Source organism: Miscanthus floridulus, chromosome 14 (genome assembly GCF_019320115.1).
Source record: "Miscanthus floridulus cultivar M001 chromosome 14, ASM1932011v1, whole genome shotgun sequence".
Taxonomy (NCBI): domain Eukaryota; kingdom Viridiplantae; phylum Streptophyta; class Magnoliopsida; order Poales; family Poaceae; genus Miscanthus; species Miscanthus floridulus.
Genome location: NC_089593.1, coordinates 24,949,368 through 24,972,350, shown reverse-complemented (window position 1 = coordinate 24,972,350; position 22,983 = coordinate 24,949,368). Strand labels below are relative to the sequence as shown.

At 44.0% G+C, this 22,983-nt stretch overlaps 2 pseudogenes; one reads left to right on the top strand and one right to left on the bottom strand.

The window, feature by feature from the left end:
• Positions 1–6,659: 6,659 nt before the first annotated feature.
• LOC136505045 (CBS domain-containing protein CBSCBSPB3-like) lies at positions 6,660–11,815 on the top strand (annotated as a pseudogene).
• A 3,662-nt stretch (positions 11,816–15,477) lies between these two features.
• On the bottom strand, positions 15,478–18,136 carry LOC136503209 (cysteine-rich receptor-like protein kinase 44; annotated as a pseudogene).
• Between the last annotated feature and the right edge of the window lie 4,847 nt (positions 18,137–22,983).

The window sequence follows — 22,983 nt, the reverse complement described above, 5'->3', positions numbered from 1 at the left end:
GTTGGAAATGAGGTGGTTCCAGGAGTGGTAGACACATTTATAGCACAACAAGGAGCGAGCAGGGAGGCGGCATAGGATCTCCAAAACAACATCCTCTATGAGGCTAGCCAATGTGTTCCTGTTGTTGGGGGCGCCTCCATTTCAAAGAGCCTACGATCGTCATTGTGCAGTTGGATGAGAGCTTCCTTCGTAATGAGATCACTAAAGAGGAAAATAATCCATCAAAGATCCATCAGTGCAGTGCGAAAGCATTACCCTTGCCTTTGGATCTAGCGGCGGCGTGGCACGAGGCGCGCAATGGTTCACACAAATTACAAGAGGAACAATGCACCGGCCGTGCGGGAGGTGGTAGTGGCGTTGTGCGAGGCGTGCAATGGTTCACATAAACTAGGAGAGAGGAACAATGTGCCAACCTTGAAGATGGAGAAGTGAAATGGTGATGCAACTATGTTGTGTGTAGTTGGGAAAAAACTCGCTCAATTTACTACCGCTGGTAGACCAAACGGGCGTGTAGGACCGGCGGCCAGAATGCCTATCTAGTCGGCTCAGCTTTTCATGCGACGGAGAAAATACCATTGCCGCAACTATTGTTAACCCATGGGTGGTAGAAGTTTCAACTACCGGTTTCCTGCCTTAGGAGGCCTCGCTATCGGTCCAACCGGTGGTGGAAGCATAACACAGTCGCTTCTATCGCTATGGCAGTGAAAGTGGCTGATAGTGATAAGTCAATCTATAGTAGTGATCTATCCTAAATCTAGGTCATAAACTTCTCTACACACCTATGACCTGGTGAAATGGAATGTCCTATGGGTTATAACCTTTGCCTTACTGAATTCCATTCCATCTTCTCCAATGTTGATGCAACACATGCACCAACAATATCACAAATGATATGATCCACTTTCATATCATCACGTGACCTTATTGGTTCATCGATCTTGACCTCACTTGCTCTTTATCATTGCTTCGGTCCATCGACACCAAGTCTTGCTCAAGCTTTCCTGCCACGCTAGTTTATTGCTTCAAAGCCTCCGACTTGCCCTTACTGCTTACAACCGGTCCATCAAGCCAAGTCTTGTCTTGATCTTCTCCACCTAGTCACATGACTCCATGTCATGTATCACATATGTTAAGCTCCTCCATCACATGTGTGAGCTTTACTACATATCTAAGCCATTTTCATCCTCCATGGCATGTGCTTGCTCACACAAGTGTACTTGTGGACTAATCACAAGTGTACCTCACATAAACACATATTCTGGAGCATCAAAAAGGTAATTTCAAGCATTGTTGTTGTTTTAGTTTTCCCGCTGTTTCGTCTAAAAATTGATGTTGTTTGAGATCTACAGGTGCATATTAAGAAGTGGCTCCAATTAGCCAGAGCCAATCTCCTGTTGAATTCACTTTGGCAACTGAGCAAACAGCTGCTCCTGTGAAGGAAAATTGTAAAGGGAAAACAAACAAATTGCTAAAAGGATTGCAATCAATCATATGGTGCCATTAGACAGCCTTGCCATAAGCACTAGAAGCAAGAAAACCGATCCAGCAAGTCCTGGCAACGAGCACAAGAAGCAAAAGGAGACTTAGCTTGTGATTCTCGCCAATAACTTATGATATATATGCATGTGGACTTAATGTAATGTTTGAACCTACATGTATGTGAACATTAATGTATGAAGCTATGGACCATTTATATTGACTATATGCATAGAGATTCTACGGACTCAATGAAGTGTTTGAACAAATTTATATTGAGATCTCATTAGTATTTATCTATATAGTGTGGATGAAGTTTATTGCACAAATAATGCAAGCCAGCAATACAATTATTTTTTGGGAAACTTTAACCACAGTTGTATAATGTGGATGAATTATAATGCTTAAATAATGCATATTAGCCTAACAAATTATTTGCAAATTTTAACCACATTAATATAATGTGGATGAATTTTATTGTCAAAATAAAGCATACAAATAAGCAGTGTCGTAGAGGGAACAAGTATGTTTTTAACATCACATGAAGTAGTGTCATATAAGGAATCACTGCATTTTCTAGAATAGGGGTATTCTGGTCATTTTGCATGACACTTAACAGTATTAGTCTCCCAAATTGACGGTAGTGTCGTATAGGACACAGAAATTCAAACACAGCGTCATAAAGGAGTTTTGAACTTTTTAGGGCCATACAAGGTATAAGTGAGTTTCATAGGGCCTTATAGGTAATTTTTTCAAATTGTACCACTTTGTGGATACTAAATAAGATCAAGCATGAGGTGGTTACAGAACACTTTCGTGGAGTTGTGACATTCTCAAAGTCACTTAAACTTCTATATAGTTTGGGGCATCATCGTAGACTAATATAATTATAACAAAAAAGAGCATTTATACTAAAAACACAGAGAAAGAAGAGCTTTATCTTAGAGAAGATCGTAAACTTGTTTCATATTTTTTTCGAGCTAAAACAGTTTGTCTAAAGAATATTTAAATTTAGGATTTTAATTGCATATTTTTTAAAAACGGATTTTATTTTGAGAAAAAAATGTTTTTATAGAATTTTTTATTAAATGTATTGGACCCTAGAATTGTTGACGTAGACTGATTCACCTCTCTCGCGGTTGAAAGTTGGAGGAGATAAAAAATTTGTGTTTTCCCATTTGGCGAGGGAAATTGACATTCGGGCAAAGTTGAAGACGGGTTTAAATAAAGGAGCAAACAATGAAGTAGATTATCCGCCGCCAGGTGGCATTGGCACTGATGAACCACGGACCTGATATTTCACGGTGACTCGGGCGACTCAGGCAGCGCTCACCAGCTCAGCTAACACCACCCTTTACTGGACGCCCCTCTGACTGTCGTCGTCGCCTCCTAAAAACAAGAGCTCATCCGCAGCATCCCCTCCCTTCCCTCTCCACCCCTCCATTCCCTCCCTCTCCTCCTCTTCCCCATCATGGCCGGTGGCGAGGGTGGCCGGCGGGGGCGGATCCGTCCCCCCGGCCAGATCTAGTGCCTCAGATGCGCCATGCCTGGACGCTGCTGGGGCTACGCCAGCTGGGCCAAGCCGTGCTGGGCAAGTAGCGGGTTGACATCGGCCAGCTCCCGCCCCTACTCTTCCTCATCGTCGTCAGCGGTGGGGGTGTCTGGCGGGGGCTAATCTGGTGCCTCCAGTCACGCCCTGCTTGGCCACTGCCAGGGCTGCGCCAGCCGGGCCAAGCCATGCGGGGTAGACTGTGCGTTGGCTTTGTCCAGGCCCAGCATGTCGGGCGCTGCCTTGCCGCGCAGGGGCCAGAGAACCATGCCTTCGCTAGATCTACGCCACCCCGAGACTACACCAACGACTGTCCAACGCGCCCTTCCTCGCCTCAGCTACGCTCGGTAGGATCCCAGCCAATGGTAGCCATGGCTAGTTGCAACTGCCCCGGCTGGCCGCAACCGGTTTGATCTGGCTATAGGGCGGCTGGTGCTGGCCATAGCCGGCTTGTGCGGGCTGCAGCCCACTCGATGTGGCTGGACGGCACAGTGGTGGTCGGCTAGCGATGCTCATGGGTTTCGCGGTGTAACAGCGGTGGTGGGCTGCCCAATTGGGTGTAGGCGGTTGCGCATGTGCTAGTTCCTGTCTCTTCATCCGGGTGGTGGCTCTCCTTGGGGAATGTCATTGGAGTCATGGAGTTTTGGCAAAAGCTTTGCCTAGTTTTGGCCGAGCGAACGACGGTGACGTCTTTGGCGCCACATACCTCCTTGGAGGTGTCGTTGTTGAACCCTGTGCTTCTACACCGACTGCACTAGATTCTAAGTGTAAGCCCTGCCTTAGAAGCTTCTAAGGCAACATAAAAGCCTCTAAGGCCAATGTAAGGTGTTACCTTTGGGCATCACCCCCTTCTTGTAGGCGTTGCTGAAGAATCACCTATGGCTCGTCGCCTGTCCCCTTTGTGGCCGCTATCATTCGTGGTTCCTACCGTGCCGTCGGCTCCTGGTGGAGTTCCTCACTATGCCTATGTGTGCCTAGGTTCTATTCACAATGGTCTATCCTGCAGCTCTTGGCATTGCCGTCGTCGTTTGGCTTTCGTAGCGGATGCTTTGCAGCTGTCGCTTTCTCCCATGGCGGATTCTTGGCCATCATTGGATCTTTTGGTGAATACTTTGCCACCGTTGTCATTGGTCTCCTCTTTTGCAGATGCTTTTGTTGTTGAGAGTGTCATGGTCGCTCCCTTCTACGGATACTTTGTCGTAGTGGGCGTCTTTTCTTCTTCCCCGTTGGATGCTTGGCCATCGGGGGAACTATAGTGGATGCTTTGCTGCCATTGGCTCTTTGGTCCCCTCTCTGGTAGATGCTTTGCTGGCGAGAGGTGCTAACCCACTTCTTAGTGGATGCTTTGCCGCCATGGTTGTTTGGTCTTCGTTGGCGGATGGTTTGTCGCCGTTGCTGCTAGATGCTTGCCTATGTTTTTTGGGTGGATACTTTGCCACCACGGTATTCTCTATTTTGCAGGCAAGCATTTCTTTGATGTATCATTTTTGTGCAGGCTCAGTAGGTAGGTCTAGAGTGGTGAGGGTAGTCGCTCTCTCGTTTCTTCTTTTTCTTGATCTTATGTTTATTCTAAGTCACTCACCACTAGTTTAATGATTTGTAATCTGTGTTATGAGGCTCTCTCATAGTTGTGTCGTATAATTCACTTCTGTTAATAAAAAACGGACTATATTCTCTGGTCGTGAAAACCCAGATGCTTCGCCATCCAAACTCAGGCTCGATCCATCACCCATCCTGCGACGGCGAGTGGATCTCGTCGTGCTCCTCCTGCAGTCCTGCCCCCTGCCGTGTCGTCGCTTGGCCGTGAAGGGTTTTTTTTGTCCCATCCTCTCCTGCCTGTCGCTTGCTGTCTGACACAGCAAGCAATAGCAAGCCCGGACGGGGATGGCAGTAGAGTAGGGCACGGTGTCCGGCACCAGAGCCACGCAGCTCCTGTGGCCCTCCGCCGGTGCACGCTGCCGCTGCCGCTGCCGTCCACGGTCCACACATGCGTTCCGTTTCTTGGACGGGGCCCCACGGCGCGGCGGCTCCCACTCCCACCCACAACATGCGCGTTCATCACGTGCCCTCCTCACTGCCACGCGGGCCCTCACTCAAGCGAGGGATCTGCACGAAATTACCCCAAAGTTTGAGGGGGCCTTGCCGCTCATCCCTCGCCGGGGGGCGGGACGCAACTTCAAAATTTCCAAACCCGCATCGGCGCCCGGTGAGAGAATGAGAAGCTGCGAGGACCCGGTGCACCGTCACGTGAGCCTGCGCCGGCGGGGCCCACGCGTCGTTGGGGGACGCCGGGACGGTGGTGGGAAGGGGACATGGCCGTGCGGGGCATGTGGTGCACGGCTGCACGCGGCTTTGGGAATCAATGGCGCGTTTAATGGATGTTGCCTGCGCAATTATATTTTGCTAATACGACTAGTAGTGGTTGGTTGGCAAATGTTTCGATTAGGCCCTGTATCTGTCGCCGTGTCGCGATATCACTGTTTGATCGGGATGCCTGGGCTTGCCCTTTCAATTCACAACTTTCAAACACAAACGATGTCTCCTGTGCTATAAAGTGTTTAAACGAAAACCAACTTCTTTTCCTTGGCCCCATTTGGTACTTAAAACATATGCCTAAGACTACTTTTGAGACGACAAATCTAGCTGCACTACTTTAGCAGTACTTTTCAGCGAACAAATATTGTTTTTCTCTCCCAACAAATCAGCATAAACATCAGCATAAGCCAAATTTCAGCGAAACGAACAGGGCCAAAATCTACACATTAGCTTCGGTTGGTGTTTCATTTTATTAGAACATTCTTTCTAATGAGCAACACTATTAGTTATACTTTTTTTAGATAATGACTATTACTTATTCTTGGCTTTACAAAAGCTGGGTTTCCTCAGGTAAAAAAATACACTATTACTTTATTCGTATTGTGCTAGCAAATAGGTTTTCAACTAACTTAGTACACTACTAGTGCAAAACCACATCGCCCTTGTAGATAAGTTCTCTATCTTGGCACCTTATAAACTTTGAAGATTTCAAAACACCATCTTCAAAGAGAAGAATTCACCATAGCTTGGAATATAGTATAATTTAAAGTGTGTCACTGCCTTATCTTTCTTCCTCCTCCAATTTCCCTCGCTAAGTACAAATTTGTGCTATAGTGCACTTCATGAAAACACATATCAAATTATGGTCAACCAGATTTGGAGAGGAGCTAGTTATATGGGAAGAAGGCTTTCTTTGTGGTGTTTTGTGACTGAGCAGATGTGGAAATGAGCCAGTTGTTGGTCTCTTCACACGATGCAAATGAGAAGGCTACGTTTGTATGCTGCTGCATGTATTTACAACTCCATGTAATGGCTAGTTGTCTGATTTGAATGCAACGGCTGGCAAAGACCTTCTCAAATGTGTACAGAAATCCTTTGTTTTTCCTATCGTGCTACCAAAGACCTGCTGATTTACTTTCCTGTGTTTTTTTTAACTCTATCTACATGATTGGAGAAACATAGCACATAAATTTGTATGCTTTTTTCTATTCCTATATGTTTCCTATCGTATGCTACAAACCGAGTTTCGATTAAGCAAGTCCAAAGCACAAAGACACCAAAACCATTGGTGAATTTGCATGATAACCCAGAACTAGAGTGACTGAAACGCAAAACTCCCACACGCTATCGAAGGACCGCCAGTTGAAACGGAGCAGAATCACCACCGCACCTTCTGCTCCTGCCTCGCCGGCCGCCGCCGCGTCCCTAGCCCCCAGGACCTCCGCCGCAAATATCGCCATGAGCTCAGCCACTTCCGCGGCGCCGCCTGGCCGCCGTACTAGGAGCCGCCCGCCATCAGCTTCTTCTCGCAAGTCTGACGACCCCTCGGTCGCCGGCCGCCGCCGCCGCCAACGGGAATGGGAACGGGAAGGCCGCATCCAAGCCCGCCTCCCCCCACCAGCTCACGTAAGCGCGCGGCAACGTTTGGTCAATCTTCTCCTTCCATTTCGTCGCCTCGGTTTCGAGCCGGGACCGCTGAAGATTGGATTTTTAATTGGTTTGGGCTTGCTTGCCCAGGGGGGAGAGGACAGTGAAGAAGCTGCGGCTGTCCAAGGCACTGACGATATCGGAGGGGACGACGGTGTCGGATGCGTGCCGGCGGATGGCGGCGAGGCGGGTCGATGCCGTGCTGCTCACCGACGCCCATGGCCTCCTCTCCGGCATAGTTACCGACAAGGTGACTTCTCTTCTCTTTTTCGTAATTTTCTGGTTCTGTTTGATGGTTACATGTGTTCCAGTGTGCTTTTATAGCGATTGAGAGCTGAGGAAATGGGTCGGGTTTTCTGAATTTGATGTAACAGGAGTCCAAGATGCTACATAGTACATATCTTCCTGGGGAAAATCTGTGTTTGGATTACATTCTTGGTTTGGAGCTTAGCAATTGTCAGTTTCTGTCAAAGCAAAGTTCCATTTTATTTGGAGATTTTGATCAGCCTTTTCTTTTACCAAACTTGGACGACTCATTGTAATTTCCTTTTACCAATGCATATTTTTCCCTATGCGTAAATGAAAGAGGGACAGAAGGGTGCTGTTGTACTTGTTTAGTAGTTGGTTTATGCCTAAAACTATCGAAGCAGTCCAGGTTATATGATGATGGTTTGCATTGCACTTTTGTTAGGCATCTAGAAGACTAGAACATTATCTTTATAGTTCTATAATTTCTACTCAGTAATTTGAAGTAAATAACCTTGTAAGTTGTAAGTTGCTTTTTAACCAAGCAGACGATGGCCTATTTTTGCTGCTTTCAATATGACTTGTTGATTTTTGTTTGTATTCAAATTGGGGTGCAGGATATAGCTACAAGGGTGATTGCTGAGGGGCTTAGGGTGGAGCAAACCATCATTTCCAAAATCATGACACGGAATCCTATTTATGTGATGTCTGACACACCTGCCATTGAGGCTTTGCAGAAGATGGTTCAAGGTATGTCTAGTGATTCTGGCATTTCCTTTGATAGAGTTTATTAAGTAAATGTTTGTATGGACAATATGGGAACAAAGTAGAGAAAGCCAGCTTGTGATTTTCACTGAACTGTGCCATGGGCTGTTCTCTGATATATGTACTGTACTGCACTAACCATCCGTGTACATTTTTCGTAACAGTATAGGCTACTTCCTGAAGTTCTTGTGCAACTCATATATTTTGCTGTAACCACTATGCTTTTTTTCCTGTCTTAAACGTAATCTTGTGTTTGAAAAGAAAAAAAAAATTGTATTGTATCATGTGATGTATACTATTTCATAAGTCATTGTCAATCCAGCTGTACTTGCTAGTTTTGTAAGTGCAATGACAATACAATTTTGGGGAGCTGTATTGTATCACAGTCCTCAATATCTTAGTAGCAAATGAATATTTCTTCATTGGTATGGTTAAATTTCTAGGATTTGTTTGTCACGTTGCTGAGTTTCTGTCATGATTTCAATGATAATATATGTGTATACTGTGTAAGCTGGTTGTTCTCATGTCCTTGCACAGAAACCCTTAGTCAACACTTAGTTGGATATGTGCTTCCTTCTTCACTAACATCAGCTTTTCCAATTTGTTCTCTCATATTTTAGGGAAATTTAGACACCTTCCTGTTGTAGGAGAATGGTGAGGTTATTGCTATGCTGGACATTGCAAAATGCCTTTATGACGCAATATCAAGACTGGAAAAGGCTGCAGAACAAGGAAGTGCAATAGCAGCTGCTGTTGAAGGGGTCGAACGTCAATTAGGAGGCAACTTTTCAGGTTTCTGCATTACATATAATATCTCAAAATTCTCATTTCAAAAACCATTTGGGTCATATGAGTAAATTGGTTTACATCTAGAAGGTATATTTTATGAAATAGTAATCATGCTAACGCCTTATCATTCTAAATCCAAGTGAACTTCATATCATACGAATTCGCTAGGTATATCATATTCTGCTCTACTATTAAATGTTTATATTTGTGAGATTAGACACAAGATAGTAGATTGATTATCAGGGATATGAGGTTACACATATATAGGCAAGGATGACCTAGGTTTATAGAAACAGAACCAGCAGGGATCCTTGCCTAATAGATATCAATCTATCTGTCCTAACCATATAGGCACTAGGCCCAATAGGATGTACAGGCCCATTAGAGCTGTGGCACCCTCTGTCTAACGATATTATATATCTCAATTGTTGTAACTACATTTTAAAAACCATTTTTACGTTGTATCATGTTACAAATCATTTAAAGTTAGTAATTTTCTGTGGTTACAGTTCCTTCTGCTCTCATTGAAACTCTAAGGGAGAGGATGTTCAAACCTTCTTTGTCAACCATCGTTACAGAGAATACAAAGTATATCATTGATTTTCTCTGACTATTTTCTTTCAATAATTAGCAATAGAAAGGACATTGAGCTTACTATGCTATCTTGCAGAGTAGCAATTGTTTCGCCTACAGATCCTGTGTGTGTAGCAGCACAAAAAATGCGAGAGTTTCGGGTTAATTCAGTGGTTGTCGCTACAGGAAACACATTGCAGGGGATCTTTACGTAAGCATTCTATATTAGTAAAACAGTATTGTCCATGATTCCCTTGCTTATTGTTGATGTTGTATGATTATGTTACGCAGCTCAAAAGATATACTTATGCGTGTTGTGTCACAAAATATTTCCCCTGAGTTGACTCTAGTAGAAAAGGTATTCCATTATATTTACAATTTTCTTTTTCTCACTGTCTAAGTTGTCCAGTTGCTTTTACACTACCTGTGCTCATTACTTCATTATAACATTTTCAGGTGATGACTGCCAACCCAGATTGTGCCACGTTAGAAACAACAATTCTCGATGCATTACATATAATGCATGATGGCAAATTCTTGCATATTCCTGTTATTGACAAAGGTGCCACCTGATTTCTGTCTCAATCTTTGAATATCATACTGCTACTTTATATGCTACATGTTTAAAGTCTTCATTATTGTGAACAGATGGACAGATTGCTGCTTGCCTGGATGTCCTGCAACTTACCCATGCAACTATTCAATTGGTAACCCCTAACTCCATACTCCTTCAGCTCTCTTCTGGTTCATACATGAATTTGTCTATCTAATTCTCTACTTGTAGGTTGAAGGAGGGAATGGAACTGTGAATGATGTCGCAAACTCGGTAATGCAGAGGTTCTGGGACTCTGCTCTTGCATTGGAGCCTCCAGATGAGGAATTCGATAGCCGTAGGTTTGTTGATGGGTCTTTTGAGGATTATTTGTCTTCTTCTGTTTTCATATGAGGCTATAATACAACTCTCCTTGTACTGTTCAGCGAGGTATCCTTACTCCTGCAGTCAGAGGCTGGAGATGGAAAGAGTAGTGTTTATCCCCCTGTGATTGGCAATTCATTTTCCTTTAAGCTTCAAGATCGAAAAGGCCGTGTGCACAGATTCACTTGTGGTATTTGCTTGTTCCATAGTTTACCTGCAGATGTAAGATATGGTTGCATCATCAAATATAACTGAATGTTAATTTTTCAATTCACTACTGCAGGCTCAGAGAGCTTGGATGAGCTTGTGTCTTCTGTAAGACAAAGATTAAGTATTGCTGATGAAAAAGAAGCAGTGCAACTCTTGGTAAGATCGACTGATCAAGTACTTCAGCATCAGAATGGTCCTATGGTTTAGTAGGCATATAAGCATTTAACTTCCAAAGATTACGAAGGTCCAATAGGATGAGATTAGGTGCCCAATGCCCCAATATCTGATAGCAAAAGCCAAAGTTTCCCTTACTCTGTTGATGAAAAATTAACTGTGTTTATTATACTTGAAGAGTGTGAACTCATCCATGTGACCATGTCTTTGCATCACCATGGGTGATGGTATAAATGGTTTCATTCGTCATTGCACCAACTAAAAGATGGTTTGTATTTGCCTGCACTAGCCAACTTGATCTTGTTCTATGTAGTATGAAGATGATGAAGGTGACCGAGTGCTGCTGACAACAGACGCCGATCTTGCTGGTGCAGTGCTGCATGCCAAATCATCTGGGTTGAAGGTAACTCTTTTTTTTTGTGCCTTCTGTGATTATCTATTCGATTGCAGGTTGTAGGGCTACAAATTACTTGCTCGATCCACCTGACTAAAACAAATGTTCACCTTCAGGTGTTGAAGTTGCACATCGAAGATCCCAGTTTGAATACCGAAGTGACAAAACCGTCACAGGAGCTGGCACCACCTCCCTGCAGTAGTGGGATATCGCTGGTTCATGTTGGGTTAATGGCCGGTGTAGTGGACTCTCAGTGGCGCAGCAGTGATAGTTTACTTGAAAAGATCTCAGCTGTGATCTCCAAAACCGGAGGATGGCCTTCTCTTTTGAGGAGTGGGATTGGTGGCATCTGAAACTAGCATTGCCATCAGCTAATGCATTCTGAAGCTTTGCCTTCACCCTGGTGCCATTTATAAGCTAAGAACTGAAGGAAAGTACAGAAATGAAGATCACATCTGTGATCTGTTGATGAACTGAAGGTTCATACAGGTCACTGGACAAGATCGTTGTTTTTTGGAGTAGGCGAATTTCTGGCAGGACGTCCTGCCTATCTTTGTTCAGTCTGCACGAACGTGGACAATTTCACGACTACGGTGTAATATATGTAAACATTACATATATGTTCCCTTTTCATACTTATGTACTTGTTTGTAGATAAACAGATGAAGTAAACTCATTTCAGATGACTATTGTTTTAGAGGGTAATACTGATTCGTCTATCTGTCATTCATGTTAAGTTTGGTAAAACTGCATTCTGTAACTCCCTGTGACAACTACATCAGCTGAGCTGCAGGCTCCTGAACGCCTGTTTAACTACGGGAAGTCGTAGTTTACATGGAACGATCTAGACTAACATTGGGAGAGATCAATGACTTGTGCACAACAATATCGGCAGCAGGTAGCACTCGTTATCTGAAGGATTTTGTCCACTCATTAAACGCCAAGAAAGAAAAGGAGATGGAGGATCACATGTCAAAACTGAAGCTCCAGAGAGTACCTGATGTCCCATCAGTCAGTTAACTGAATTTCTTACTTACACATGGCATGCCGCGCATTGCCGTGTTGATATGTCATCAATTTTGCAGATAATGATGAGAGTAAATTTACGAAAACCATTGCACTGACAAGTGACAAGATTCAGAATGTTATAATGCCCCTTTATTTCACATAATATAAAGATCATTAAAAAAACAACAGACTCGACAGAAGTACCATTTTTCTATAACTAGACTAGAAGAAGAGTGGAGGGGTTCTCATCCGTTCCTTCCACGAGCGGCGAGAGTCTTAGACCAATCCGGACAAGCATTGGCGGCCGGCCAAAGGCGGCGCCACGGAGCTCCGTTCGTCGGGCCCCATGGGCGTGGTGGAGTCGTCGTCAAGCGCGCGAGATGAGTAATGGCTGTCCCGGCCTTTGCCACCCTCCCGGGACGGAGGAGGGCGGCGCCGTGTCCTCCCCTGGTCTGTCCTCGCCGGTGGACGTGGACGGCAGCGGCGACTTCGTCTCCGTTGTCGTCGTGCTTGAGGCGCAGAACCACCCCTCGATCGAGCTACGTGGTGAGCTCCATGCTCGCTCGCCTCCCCTGCGGCGGCATGGGCTGCCTTTGCGTCGTGCCCCTGCTGCTGCTGGATTTATAGCCTGGGGATGGGGAGGCGGAGACGATCGCGGCGCGATGCATGCAGTGTTGAGGGGCTCCGAAATGAGGCCTTGACTGAGCACCTGCGGCGCGATCGGGCGGGCGGTTACTGCTGCGTCTGAGCGGCGAGTACCATACGCGCGCGTCTTGTCCGGGTTCCATGCGTCCCGTTGAGCAACTTGGGAGTGCAGGCGTGCCGTTCATGGAGGATCATTTTCTTCCACCATCGGACACAAGGCCTGTTTTTATCAGGTAAATCTAATAAGCTCAGAGGTTGAGTGGTTTAAAATAGGCTATAAGCTGGACTGTTTGGATTAGCTATAGTTCTTTTTTAGGAGTTAGCAACATTTCTAAGACCGTGGGGGCATATTATGTGAGATTTTAATTAGGTTTGATCTAATTTTATATTCAATTAAAATCAAATAATTTTTAAAAATCTGGAAAGGAACTTAAAGCTTAATTTGATTTTGTCTTTAGGGGGAAGTCTTAAAATAAAAAGTACTTCCTTCGTTCCAAATTATAAGACGTTTTGTCTTTTATAGATACATTACTATTGCTTTTACTACGTAGCTGGACATAGTGTACATCTAAGTTTATAGCAAAAGCTATGTATTTAGAAAATCTAAAACGTCTTATAATTTTGGAGTGGAGGGAGTACAAGAAAGCTTTCTGTTGGTCTACATGCCAATGTGACTGTAAATATTTTTGTTGGAAAATTTCTTCCACTTGAGACATGCATGCATCTCGGTCTACATTCATCTTGTTCTTATCTCTGAGTGTCCTATATATCACCCATTTATCTGGAAATGCTCGGGGATGATTACACGAATTGAAGTTGCACTTCTGCTCTCAACACTACAACCTTCTGGTGGTGAAGCAAGCATTTATTTTGGTTTCGGAATTTTTGGAAGTGATTGTGTACACCTAACCTAGCTGATGTACACTTCAGCTCTCAAACACAGCCTACAGTGTTGATGAAGCTTCCTTTTGGTTTTGGACTTTAAGGAAGTGGCTGTGTGCACAGAGCTGAGTAGATAGGTATGGTTCACCGTGTGAATACATGGCGGAGATGTGCCCATGTGTGTGTGATGAATGATTGACATAAGAGTTGAGAAGTTTTAGACTTTTCTGGTTGAATCATATTTCAAATATGCTTGTTTGTTCTATGGCTAATCGGAGGTGTCGTGTTGAGTTGTGTCATGTGTGTTGTGCAATATGTCTCTTGGCTTGTGAATGTGCAGGTGTTGGGTGCGCCAAGACAGTCGAGGGCAATGGAGAAGGTCAAGTGTGAAGTTCGTGCGCGATAGACCGGGAGCGGTGGAGGGCGGACGAGAAGGCTTGGACCTGAGAGACCAGTGACCAGAGAACAAACCATGTGCAGCTCACATCGGGCACAGGAAGAGCAAGAGTACATTGGTGATAGAGACGACATCGACCAAGTCAAGGAGGAGCACGTTGGCGGAGCTTGGACACACATCTACACTGGGTAATGAAGATGGCGTTGGTCAAGTTAAGAAGGAAGGCGAAGGCGTCAAGCTTGGCGGAGGTTGAATACACGTCGACACTAGTGAGTCACTCCTAGTGAGACGCGCATGAGGGGTTTGTCGGTCTGGTCATTAAATCAAGGATGGACAGTTTGATGGTTTGTGTCTCGAAACCATCGGAGGAGGGTTTGCTAGTTTGGCTCTCAAAACTAGGCATCGACGATTTGGTGGTTTGTGCCTTCAAAACCATTGGTGGTGGGTTTGACCGGTTTGGACCTCAAAATCAGTGAGTGGTGGATCGACGGACACGTGGTGGATCTCGAAGCTTGCATCGAGAGGTGAAGTAGAGTTGAGAAAGGCGTCGGTCCTGTTGCATCGTTGAAGAAAAACTTGGATAGATTTACCTATGTTAGGTGTTTGGGCTAAGCGCTTCGTCTAAGCGCGACTTAGAAAATAGCCAAGTTCCTATATATATGGGAGGTGGCTGGTTGTGAGGCCAAGCCTTTGGATGACTTTGGGATTAGTTAGGTTGAGAGCTTTTGGGTTAGGGCTAGGAAGAGAGGGAGAGGGAGGAGTGTCTCCTTGATTGAGCTTTTCTCCATCCAAAACTTTGTGATCTATTAGGAGTGGCTTGTAATAGCACATGGTGAAGTAATCAAGAGACCAAATTCGTATGTCACTTCTCTCCCAAATATGAAATTTCTCTTTTTTGGTGTTTTTAGTGGTCATTTTTCGGTGTTTTCGTGCTGCTGGTTTGGCCGTATCTTTGACACATTTTTAGAAGTCTTTGGGATCCTTGGAACATATCTAAACCATGTCTTGAAACCCAGCTTCTGATCTCTTGGATCCAAGCCCCAAAACTTTGCTTTCCTTCTTTGGTGATTTTCTTGAATATTTTTGAGCTGAAGGTTTTGGGTTGTTCTTGATGAGCAAGATGCATAGCTTCAATGGATGTTCCATGCATCCTGTGACATTTGCACTCGAGCTATTCATGTAGAAATGAAAGTCCTGCATTCTTGAATGGAAACGTTGCAATGATTTATTTTTCGTGCCACTGTATGATATGTATGAACACTAACAAATTTTGGCATCAAAGTATATGTACAATGACAATATTTTTATTTAGATTTATAGCAAAAAGTAGTACAAAGGTTTCAAAACATTACCAATCATGCACACATGCTAAATCTTCATTTTTGATAACCTAGATCTTGAAAAGACAGAAAGACCGAACCGATTCTTTGGTCAGACTGAATGCCCACCCCCTATCTAGGACTCTGTATTCGATATGAAGCCTGTAAGAGTCATTCACGAATTGTTTCATAACAACTATAACATGAAAACTGGTCCATGATAACATAAACAATCGGGCAATTTTACCACATGAACCTACCTTCCCCTTCATGGCTTCTTTGAACAAGTCTTCAGTGATCTCGTCGGATTTCAGGTCCTTGTTAACATTTGCACCCAGTAACAATAAACATGTCATTGCACTGCACAAGTGCCTCCTCCTGTGCTAGTAATGTGACAGTGATATAACGCTTGGAGCACGGCCGCATCATTCCTTTGCTCGGCTGTGCCCTGTACTTGGTTCTGTTGATCTTTATATTAAATGCAATGAATCCATCAGTAATGTTGGTTAGCTGCAGGCAACATGATATGGCCTTCCTCGGCTCGAATAGGAAGCGCAGCTCCAGGGCCGGATCTATGGCAAGAAGGTTGAAGTCAGAGCTTCTCTGCAAGGATGGAGGGGTTAATTAATGTGATTATGTAGAATGTGTATGCCTTTATTTATCATAGCACGCTGAAGTAAGCTTAATTGTCAAAGTAAATCGCATGGGTGCCCATTATTTTGACTAAATCCTAGTACATTGTTTAATGAAATCAATTCGGATGCAATCTAACATATAAGTGTTTGTATTTTGGATCTTATGAACACTTTACTTCATGAAATGTTTTTACACAAATCCTAGTTATTAGGCATCCTGGCTCAAAGAACCTATGAATCTAAAACATTTGTTTTTTTTTCCAAAGTAGGCTAACAAAAGGTGATTTGAATCACTCAAGCATCTATATTCTATCAGAATGGTTGTACCTGGACAATTAGATCTTTTGTCTCATCAGATGGTAGTGACATTTTCATAATTTCCGCTTCTAATTGTTCCAGTTCATCGACAACATCCTTTATAGACGGCCTCGTTTTCCTGTCAGCTATCACACATCTTAAGGCGATGTCAATACATTTCTTCACTCGTAGGATTTCTATTTCCAGCGATGGATGCTCATCAGGCATTTCTTGCAGCCTTTTCTTCCACTTTTCACATACCTGATTGGCACATAAAGTTAAGGAACATCAAATAAAATGAATGCAAATGATACAGAAAATTATGGGAAAAAGAGACGATCGTTCCTCATATTTTTTTTTTCTTACATGCTCAGTGAACTGCTTGGCGTCCATTTCAGCAGAGCGGGTGCGACCCATATTTCCATCCATTACTTTAATAATTATAACTCCAAGACTGAACACGTCATACTTCTTTGAAACAGATCCATTATCCACATATTCTGGTGGCATATAGCCGCTGCATAGCATATATATCATCGGTATGGATGTGATTAGCTCAATATGAATAATGGAACTATATGTTAAGGTCTTGTTTGGATGTCCATGTATCCATTTCAATTCATGTGTGTTAGGGTGGGTTGATGTAGAATTTGAACTAAATTCCACACAAATCCATCCTAATACACATGGATTGAGTTGGATACATGAGCATCAGACAAGACCTAAGGCGGAACTACAAAATTGACGTTTTGAAAAAAAGGAACAACGAGATAATTAGGTTAACATGAGGCATCAACTTACTGTGTTCCTTTGACAGTCTCTGTTTTATGGGTCTGTGTTGAAGCAACGAGTTTGGACAAACCAAGGTCTGCAATTTTGGCCATCTTATTGTTGTCCAGCAAAATATTACCAGGTTTTAAGTCCAGATGGAAAATAGGTTTCTCATATGCACTGTGAAGGTGATTTATACCCTGACATGTTCCTTTAATAATTTGGTAACATGTAGGCCAATCTAGGTCACAAGATTCATCTGCAAGTAAAAATGGAAAAGGAAAGCCTATAAAGCTACAAATCACTCATTTTAGTATGGCAAAAAGTTGGATAATATGCATGGAACTTAATCGATCGTCATACCTGTGATATGTTTATCAAGGCTTCCACATTCCATATATTCGAAGCAGAGAATTCGCTCCATTAGTGTGGCTAAAATTAGTTCACCATTGTGTTGGACATATTTTCTTCTTGATTCAGTAACAGTAGCCAACTAACTTTACCACATTCTTATGGTGGACCTTGCTAAGGTTGCGGAATTCATTATCAAATGCCTTATCATCAAGCCCTTGCAACTGATGAAGCTTCTTAACGGCAATCTCTTTGCCTTTATACACCCCCTGCCAAAAATCACTTGTGGATATAGATCACAAACTTATAGCTGCTGGCAGTTGTATATAATTGAAAGTTAATTGAAACCTAGAGGAAACATAATGAGCATTCATACCCTGTAAACAACTCCATACCCACCACTGCTAACCCTGTGATCCTCTGAAAAGTTGTTAGTTATTGTTTCGAGCAAATGGAGTTTAATATCCAAGTCGTCAGACATGTTCCACTACGCTTATATATATGTTGGGTCTTCTTCCTGAGAGGGGAAAACTCCTTCACTTAACATTCACTAAGGGCTTGTTTGGAAGGCCGGTATTCAGTGAAAAACACTAGGTAAATTACAGGCCTGATGAATTGGCTGTTTGGATGGCGAGTCAAAACCGGTGTAAAATAATAAACTCATACTCAGGTCTGGAAAAGAAAACGACATCTATCGGGCACGCCTCCCGCTTCCGCAGCTCAGCTCCATCCTCGCGCACGCCGCCGCCAACGCCATCGCCGTAGGCCGCCGCTGCCGCTGCCGCTGCCGCTGCCGCGTCCCCACCCTGAGGCCATAACCGCCTTCTTTCTCGCCGAGATCCGCAGGTGCCGCCAACCTCTCCTGCCACCCGGAGCGCACCAACACCGCCGCTTCGCCGCGACCACCACACGCACAGAAGGCCACCGTAGCGACTCCACTGCTAACCTCTGCGGCGCAGCCCCAACAAGGCATCAGCACGGGCTCGTTCCTCCTCGCTCGGAACTCGAATCCGGCGATCCAGAGCCCAGCGGCGGAGAATCGAGCGGCGTAGCCATGCCCCCGCCCGCCCGCCCGCACGCATTGGCAGAGACGATGGAACGACGTGTGGTGCCGTCTCGGCAGCAACGGCTTCACCGGCTCCGGCTAGAGTATAGGCCATGGGACGCACGAGCCGACCTTGTCGGGCACGGCAACAGGGCACTGACAGGTCAGACGGACGAGTGAGGATTCAGGCAATGGAGCAATATGAGTTGGTTTTTCTTTTCTTTCACTCGTCGACTCTCTTGTCTCTTCTGGTTTCTCGAATGCTCCGATTCACAATTCTCCGTCTGTTTGCTGATGAGAGAATGTGCTTTCTGCTACCTAATTCTTCGAATTTTCAGTTCCAAACTTCGAGATCCAATTTCAATTCCATGATCGAAGTTGATGTTAACGTTGCTTTTGCGCGCGCTCTCTATCTGTTGATATTCGGATGGCAGTTTCAGGACACCTACAAGCATTTCAGTATATACCCAAACAGCTTTTTCCAGGGGTGTAAAAATCATTTGCATTCCAAGGGTTTACTTGTGCACAACAAATTACAGTTGTATTGCATTTACAAGTGCATAAAATTTCTAAACACCCAAACAGGGCCTAACAAGAATATGTATATGTTTAACAAACATCTTAATTATTAGGAGGAGGAACAGGACAACAGATTGAAACAATTACCACCAAATGCACAAAATTTGACATGTACTTCCATGACATACACGTACGATTAACTATTTCCCATTTGGACCAAGCTTCACACATGATTTGCCTTGTGCACAAAGAATTGAAACTATCCAGGAGTATTAGCACATACCTGCTGGAAACGATAGCAGAGACAGGAGTGGTTAATTTTGCTGCTTGGCGATGAGGATCCCATCCAGCCTCATTTATATATAAGGTCCCGTGCGCTTCGCTGAAAAAACAAGACAAAATACTGTTCCGGCTGATTTGTTGGGAGAGAAAAACACTGTTCCGACTGAAAAAACATGCTGAAAAAGACGGATTACAAGATAAGCGAACAGGGCCCAAGAGGGGGTGAGGTGCAACGTTGACAAACAAAAAAACGGTTGACTTGACTCCGGATCACCTACATGATGTTCTAGCCAGCTGGTGGTGGTAGTATTTCTATGAAAGAGAATAAGCCGAAATAAGCACAACTCGACTGAAAAGTAGATGTGCGGAACACGATAAATAGCTCTGCAAATCTGACCAATGGTGAAACACAGTATGATGGGACATTTGGAAGCTAGTAGAACTCGGTCATGTGGTTCAACAAAAAGGATGAGCTGTTCTTATAGCAAGTTTAATAAACTGGGCTATAAGCAAAGCCAAGTCAACAATAGATTAATATAACAACTAAGACATACAATAATCTGGTTTCTTCTCTTGCTAAATATAATTACTACCTCTGTTCCGTTTTATAAGACGTGGGCTAGAATGACACGGTATTCTAAATTACATTTTGACCATTTATTTACTTTATATTATACTTTTTATGCTTATAAATTAATAATTATTGAATAGGACAACTACTTCCGAATTTTATCATATGAATTTTATATTATGATAGTTAAAAATTGTTCGATAAATTATTGGTCAAAGTTTTTAGAGTTTGACTCTTAATGCGTACTCCTTACAAAAATGAACGGAGGTACTATTTTATTATGAGTGGGACCCGCCCACTTTCTCTCTCGCCGTCTTTATCTCCCAGAGCCACTGAAACACGCAGGCCCACAAATAGCAGGAGATGTGCTATCCCTCCATGCTCTGACTTGTGACAAGTAGATTGTCGTTTGTATTTTGTCTCATCCATCTAGGCATTTATTGGCTAAACTTGGCTATAAGCAAAGCCAAGTAAAAAATAGATTAGCCCTACGCAGCCGCTGCCACTGAGACGCCGCCTGCCATAACTCTTCCCTCGCTACTGCCGCCTCCGCGCCTAGGGCCCTCCCCTTCTTCGTCTCCGACGCGTCTGCCAGAGGACAAGAAGGAGAGGGGACCTGTAATGACCCGAGTTCGTTACAATATAGTCTCTTATTTTGGACCATCGGAGGAAGCCACCTACCGAGCTCCTGTGGAGATCCCTGGTGCTCTGAGCAAGATGGATCATTGAGAATCCACCAAATTCACCCCGCAAGCACCCCCAGATAGACGTGGTCAGGCTCACACCCGGAGCAATGGAGAACCCTTACATGGATTAGTACTCGACCTATTGACATCATCAAAACTAACTCAACCTCAGAGAGTACCCTAGATTATGATATCTTGGCCTTCAATACAAGCCACCTCATGACTTAGCTAATTCAGCAAAGACAGAGATTTACCGGACAACCCGCCAGATGTACCAGACCATCCGCCAGGTCACAGAACAGTAGGAATAAGTGGAAAGTGAGCTGTTTTCCATTTATAAAGACTTGGGCCCACATGTCAGCATGAGAATGAGATAACCCTCCGCTGAAGCCACATCTCCCCACTCACTCTCTCACTCATCCCTTGATTTGCAACACACTCCCTCTCTCTCTACACTCAAGAGCAAGCAAGAACCCTAGAACTAGAGAGGGGAGAGATTGGAGGAAGATTGGAGAAGGAAAGGAAGAAGAGGAAGAGAAGCAACTCATGGACATCCCCCACTTCTTCAACCTCATTCATGGTGAGATCAAGAAAAGTAACTCTTATTTCTTGGATTTTTCTCCAAAAGCCTAATTTATGGCTCTTGGTGCAAGATTGGAGACATCATGCTAGTGTTGATTCCATCATATGTAGAGTAAGTTCAGGAGACCTTCATCTAGCTAAATCACCCATTTATCTTATCGATTGTCCTTTGATTCATTCTTTTTGGAATGTTGCAAGAGGAAGCTCATGAGGAGCCAATCTCTCTTTGGATGAAGAGGCATGGATAGAAAGAAATTGAATCTTCAAGTTTTTGGCCACGGAAGCTCTCAAATCTCAGAGCTAAGGATTTCATCTACGATCTCATGGTTTATCCCCTTTTTCTCATGTTTTTGGTTAAAACCCCAACCCATAGTTACACTTAGTAAACCTAGCTCAGAACATAGTATTCTTGAGCCTAGTGAGCCACCTAAACTATCCTAGGAATATCTTGCACATTGCATGGATCACAGCACCAACCATCTAGGCATTGAAACCCAAGATCAGCCCATGAAAAGCTATGAACATAGGTTCTATTCGATGATTCAGTGGAGAGTCCGTCAGATGCTGACGGAGTGTCCGCCAGTTCTAGAAAGTCACCCAGTAGAGCCTTGTACTTCTTCGGAGTAAGTCAGTGGAGAGTCCACGGTATCACATGGAGTGTCCACCGATTTATAAAGATAGTAACCCAAGTACTCGAGAGCACCTGATTTCCAGTGGAGAGTCTATGACCTCTCACGGAGGGTCCGCTGAAATATAAACCTAGTTAACCAGAAACCTGAGATCTCCCTGGTTTTCATCCGGAGTGTCCGTCGTAGGGTTCGGATAGTCCAATGAAAGATGTAATCCCCAAAAATGCCTAAGTCCTAAACCACCAGGAGTGTTCTTCGGAGCATCCGCTAGGTAACGAAGTGTTCGTTGCCCTCCGACGGAGAGTCCGCCAACCCTAACAGAGTCAAACCAGAACCAAGTCATCTCTAAGCCCAACCCGATAGAGAGTCCGCCACATATAGTGGAGAGTCCTTTAGTTCACATGAAGGTGTGAGATTGTTTAGGAAACTTACCCAAGAGGTCAACAATACTAGACTAAGTTTAGTTGTAAATAGTGCAATAGTAGAGCCATGTTAGACATCTCTTCCCAAGTTCCAAATCAAGTCTCAATCTTTATCTCCTTATCAGTTATCCTCACTCTTGATCTCCGTTTCTTTAGGAAATCGTGTAGCGTGAGGAACATGTATAACCAGGCATGCACCCCACTACTATGAACCCTATTTTGGATACTCATTACTTGTCCCATTATGAGTTGGCATTTCATCTAAATATGATTAACAATTAATGTTGTTTCATTAGTTTAGAACTAGTCATTAATCAATTTAGAGCCTTCACATAAGCAAACAGGGTTTGGAACGCTTAATTGCTTAATTGCTTAGCAACGTTAGAAGTCAAGTATGAGAAGGGAACTCATGCTTGCGCGTGTAGGATGCTACATGGGGATAATTAATCACTAAAATGAATGAGGGTTACAACTTATCTACTTCCCTAATCATGACTAAGGACTAACCCTAATTTGAAATATGAACTTGATGATCAATTTGGTAATTCTTGCTCATGCGAGGGGTAGGTCACTATGAGTATAGGATCTCAAGTGGCGTAGCTCGTGGAGTAGCTAAGGACCATGCATTGGGATATGTGAGTCCGAGTAACCACCCTTACAGACCACATGTCGCATATGGGGGTGACAAGCCGAGTAAGTAATTGTGATCGGTCTATTCATGAAACTGGCAAGAAGGTGGCGCCGGTTAGATGGTGGTAGCATTAACCAGAAAACTAGTCGAACCTTTCATCAGACATTCTGGCCTGATTTAGGGAAAGGTTAGAGATGTGAGGCAACCCTTATCTTTGTGCACAAGATATGGTGGTTAGTCCCATTCTTCCATGTGG